Source organism: Marmota monax, unplaced genomic scaffold, assembly GCF_021218885.2.
Source record: "Marmota monax isolate L192 unplaced genomic scaffold, Marmota_monax_Labrador192_F-V1.1 WCK01_AAM20220418_F8-fsc00040, whole genome shotgun sequence".
NCBI classification, from domain to species: domain Eukaryota; kingdom Metazoa; phylum Chordata; class Mammalia; order Rodentia; family Sciuridae; genus Marmota; species Marmota monax.
The window spans coordinates 9,508,441-9,514,505 of record NW_026692782.1 but is presented as its reverse complement, the minus strand read 5'-3'; positions in this window follow the sequence as shown (position 1 = coordinate 9,514,505).

Sequence of the window (6,065 nt, the reverse complement as noted above, 5' to 3'; positions counted from 1 at the left end):
GCAAAAAAAATAAAATCATATTGGATACTGTACCTTTCTGCCAAAATGCTCAGGATACCTTCAAATATCTTTTTAAATGAAAATAATTTACACTAGCTAGGAAGGACAATTAACACTACGCTCCCCACCTTGCAGTTAAGAAACTATCTTGTAAAACCAGAACCTTCAATTGGCTCTTTACTGGTCTGATTATCTTTAATGTGTCCTTCCCGTGTCTCCTTTCATAACATACAATGTACATTTGTGAAGTAGAGGATGAAAGACTATATAATTTAAACTAGAGTTTTAAAGTTTTTCTTTCAAAAATAAAATAAAAGCTAATAATGCCCCAATAATTCAAAGTTTGCTGTTCTGTGGAATAGTGTTCTCCTTAAGTTAATTTATTCAATAGCATAACGCTGTGTGTTGTCCTTTATTGCAGTTATGAAATAATATACTGTCCATATTATTTTTATTTTATAAAGCACGTAGAGAATCTTGAAACCTGCCAAGAATTAAACCCCACAGAACAACTTTAGAAGTGACAACAGTCAAATGAATGGATAACTATGATGTAACCATCCTCCAAATTACATAGTAAACTAATTTCAAAAAAGGTCCCAGGATGAGTCGAATTGCATGGGATGTGCTCCAGGTGTAAAAGACATAAACAGAAGTGCAGAAATGCCTACTATTCTATACAGAGCACTCATGTAGTCTATTTCCATGCATAAATATCCTTCCAGAGGATAACCAAACCACATTGCGTCTTTCAGAGGAGTGCAAGATTTTACATGATTTCTAAAGGGAAGTCTGGTGCTTATAGTGTATTTTTAAAACACACAGGTTAAGAGAAAGTCAAAACACTTAAGAGTTGGAGCACATTTTTTTGTTTTTACATATGAAACCGGTTTTGGAGTGGCCTGTGCTGTTACACTGCAATGTTCATTAGCGTTGCAGAGATTTCCGGGAAGAACTAATTCAAAGCAACTCAGCCTGTTAAGGAGCAGACGGGCTGGCTCCTCTCCCGGGCCTAAGCGGTGGGCAGGTGGGTGTGGCGGCAACGCACTCTCCTGATTGGCTATGCTGGGAACGATCGGGTGCCTGAGTTCTCACGCAGAGACTCACAAGAGCACCAGGTCAGGATTGCTAGTGCTTTAGGGAAGCGCTATTTTTTTTTTTATTATTTTTTTATTTTATTTTATTTTATTATTTTTTATTTTATTTGGCCAAGGATAGCTTGAGGCTTGGCTTTTTCCAAAATTGATGTTTCCTTTATAACAGACTCAAAAAGCTTTAGGCCATAACAACTAAGCGCTTTATAAACGTTTCACAAAACAGTACTCTTGAGGCAGGACACTTGTGCTAGGTATACATTAAAAACGATGTAAGGAAAGTTAAATGTTTATAGCTAATGAAACAACTGACATCCCAGATGTAAATAATCATTATCTACCTACCTAGCTACCTACTTACCATCTATTGTTTTGATTGACTGCCTGCCATTTTCACAAGCTGGGCACTGTTCATTCCTTTCTGCATTTAACCATGACAAAAGTGCCTATAATTGAATAATATTTCCATTGGACAAATGAGGGTAGATTAAAAAAAAAGATAAAATTACAGTAACCACAAATCATACAGTGTTTTTTCTTTGATAATCCCAGGAGAGAAAGAAAATGTATTTGGTGTGTTAAATTTTGATGTTGCTGTAATTGCAAACCAGAGAAGGCTGGGAAGCAGATGCTTTTGTACATGCATATTTTAATGCATATTTTATTGTGGTGTTTTTGCTAAGCTAAAATATGATGACATGTCTATGTAGGCTCTAACAAGCTGGTTTTGAAGTGGATCTGGTTTCTATTACAAAGAAATATATCTCATGTAGAAAGAAAACATGGCTAATACAAATAATATTTACAAATACAAAAGTATTTTGAAGTCTATTGACTTTTTAAATAAGAAAAAAAAAACTAAGATGTTTACTAAAACTAAGGACTTTGTCTAAGGACTTTTCCTTCAGTACTCACCCACATTATGGGAGATGCCACAAACTGATCAAACAGAGGTGATAAAGCAGAGGTGAACAGCTCTGGATATGGTATCTGAGAATGAAGCTTTCTTACTGAGCAGTAGAGACACAGGTCTTACAGATCCTTTTAATCCATTGCCCAACAAAGCTATGCTGAAGAATCCCAAATAGCTTATTTCTGGAAAGTGAATCTCAGACAGCATTCAATTCCTTTGCCAAAGTTGGGTGCCATGATCTGAAAAAGTTATAAGTACAAATAAATATTATATTTAGTCAATTTCCTACTAACGCCTTCCCCCACCAGGACTGAGATAAGGGATCAGGGTAATTTTGTTTGCTTGGGGCCAGGGGAGGGTTGTGGTGTAAAATAGGGTCATGGTGTAAAATAATCTAGATAGGCTTTAAGTCTTTTATTTTTCTCGAGTTGGGAATACTTATACAATTCCTTTTAAAAATAATCAAAAGCCAACAATAGCATATATGTATATATGAAGCCATATTTAATATCAGCATTAAAACATTTATCTGAATAAAGTTAAGAAGAGAAAGCAATGATAGTTTTTTAGAAAAGAATTTTTAAAACCCAAAAGGCAACATATTACAATGGTATGTCCAAAAGAAGGCTTTGTGGTGAATGGGAGAGGACAGAAGATACCAGACAGACACTGTCACAGAGGAACTATGGGACCAAGAGGCAGAAGGATATAGGCTTTTTGTTAAGACACAGCCCACAAAATCTAAAAAGAATGTCCCACAAATAACACAATAAATTTAAAGCCTATGTTCATTTATCAGCAAATTCTTTTTTTTTTTTTTGCCAAAAAATAAAACGCAAAATAGAACAACTTACGTACATGTAGGAGATAAAAGAAGGCATGAGAGCATTTTGCTGAGTTTTACCCTTAGTGGTCTGAAGTCAAGCTTGGCCTCAGCCTGGCTGAGCAGAGGATGTGTTGGAGGTGCCCCCTGGTGACTTCTTGGAGCTACTGTCACATCTCTAAAAAGCCATTTTAAGAGCTTGAAAGAATTGATAGGATTAGTAAACTCTAGCATTGTTACTGAGGTTTCCTGTTCCTTTTGTAATATGGTAGAACACATTGCTCTCCCCAGCCCCAGGCTTTCTCCCAGAGCACCTAATGGTGCTGGGAATTAGGAGATACTTGGTCAATGGGTGGGACATTAACATGGGGGGAAAACAGGATTATAAATTTTAATTTTCCACTAGATTTATTTATTTATTTTGGGGGGCGGGTGGTACTGAGGATTGAACTCAGGGTCACTTGACCACTGAGACATATCCCCAGGCCTATTTTGTATTTTATTTAAAGACAGGGTCTCACTGAGTTGCTTAGCGCCTCACTTCTGCTGGCTTTGAACTCTCGATCCTTCTGTCTCAGCCCACCAGCCATTAGCATTACAGGCTTGTGCCATGACGCCCTGCATAGATTTTTTAATTATAAAACTTCAACTATACACACATGTACACACACACACACACACACCTTGCTATAATCTAATCTATGTAGGCCAAATCTGGGTTAGAGAAGGGAGGCCAACTTCATTTGATTGGGCACTTTGCTAGCCTCAATTCTTTATCTTCTTTGTTCTAATTAACTCTTGAGTTTAAAAAGTAATAAAATTATTTATTAAAAATAAAATAACAAAATTTCAATCAGCACAAATGTGAATACAATCAAACAAAAGTCTTTCTTTGACCTCTGATTTCCAATCCCTTATTCTTCCCACTGGATAGTAGTAGTTCCTTTGTGTATCCTTCCATAAAAGTCTATGCAAATAGAAGCATCAATATGTATGGAAAAGTGTGCATGTCCCTCTCCATTCATCCACACATATATTACTTTTTTTTTACAGTAATGTAAGCACATCATAAGCCCTGTTTTGCAATTTGGTTTTTTAAGTCAATAATGTCTTAGAGATAAACTCATTTAAAAAGATCCCTTTTTTCTTTCTTTTTACAGTCACATAAGAATGATGGTTCTTGGGCTGGGATTGTGGTTCAGTGGTACAGTGCTTGCCTGGTATGTGTGAGGCACTGGGTTCGATTTTCAGCACCACATATAAATAAATAAATACATACCTACATACATATCCATTGACAACTAAAATAATATATGTATTTTTAAATGATAGTTTTACCATAATTGAATTAATCAGACACCTATTCATAGATGTCTTTGGTAATATAAGCTATGCTAAAATGGGCAAGACAATTTTTTGAAATTATTGAATTAAAAATATGAATTTTTATCATTTTAATAAATAAAACCACTTGGCCTCCCATGAAACTGCATGAGTCTACATTTCCATCTACTGTGCAAGAGAGTGATTATAGACATTCTGTCCATTACTGTGTATTACTGAACTATTTAATCTCTTTCAATCTAGCAAATTATATATTTGCTAGATTAAAAGAGACATTTCCTATGCAGTATATATATAAGAAAATGGTCTTATATATTTTATATATCAGCAATAATAGTAACCCTCATATAGCACTTACTATGTACTAGCTGTTGTTCCAAGAGCTTTACATATATGAACTAATTTAATATATAATAGTTTCATATACTAAAACGTAATTCATACATTCAATTCATCCATTTAAATTATACAATCAAGTGGTTTTTGTTATATTCTCGGGATGTGCAGCCATCAGTAATTTGGAACACTTTAGTCACCCCCAGAGAAGCTCTATAGCATAGCTGTCACTCCAAACCACCCATGCACTTCAACCCTGCAGCCATAATCTGCTTTCTGTCTCTGCAGATTTGCCTATTCTAGACATTTTCTATGCAAGAATCATATAACGTGTGGTTTTGAAATAGACTTATTTCACTTAGCACATTATTTTTGAGTTTACCCATGTTGAAACATGTATCAGTACTTCATTCCTTTTTGTTACCAAGTAATATTGTATTATTGAATCCATCTACTACGTTTTATTTATTCATTTATCACCTGATGGACATTTGGGTTGGTTCCAATTGGGGCTATTTGAATAATGCTGTACAAGCTCTTGTACAAACAATGTATTTGCAATTCTCTTTGAGTATATATATATGGAGTGAGATTGCTTGGTAATATGGTAACTAAGTTTTTGAGGAACTGCCAAACTTTGGGTATCTTTCTCCCATTGAATTTTCTAGATTTTCCCTCTAATAATTTGTTAGTGGTAAAACAAATTTTGTTGAAAAGTAGTGTTGATGTCTTGATTATTGTATTTAAAGCATAATGTTATTTTATATCTGTCTATTGCATGAAATCATAGTCTCTCAAAAATTGAGAATGAAATTTCATTCAGTCTTCACATCTTTATCGCCAAACAGAGGTAGATACCAGAGTAAGGGACTCAAACACTGATGTCAACAAAGCTTAAATAGAGGAAAGACGTAAAGGTTTGAAAGGTGAAAACAGATATATATTTAATTTATCTTCCAGATCATTGTCTAGTTTCCTTGGCAAGATGGTTAAATAAAAGCTAGGATTGGAAGGATAAACAGAACTCTTTGTCGCCTTAAAGAAGTTGATATGTGAACAAACACACAGCATGGTCCTATTCATAAATGAAGTCAACGGAAGCCCTCAGAACCAATAAAAGCGGGCCTAGAGCTGATCTTTTAATGGTTGTAAACATCTGTGATTGTGTGGTAGTGTTTTTGACTTCCTTTATGTGACTTGGATAAGTTACAGCAACTAATAAAATTTCATGGGTTCCTTTTGTCTCCTACTTGAAATGACGCATCAGTGTAAAACTAACTGTCATTTTTCTGAATGTTTATGAATGTTTTTGTCATCACTGGTAGAGTACTGTTTTATAAAAAAAAAAAAATTCTTTCTATATTGTTTAGTCTCAGTTCCAAAACCTTTATCTCAAGGTATTTAAATGGTCTAGTAACAATACACTTGTGCTTATGGACAGGCTTCACAGATGCCAAGGTGCAGGCAGTAAGAGCAGAACTGAATATCTGCCTGGGCCTGACCTTGACTCTCAACCACCAGGGAAAATTAGTACACAAACCCATCTTCCTCTCAG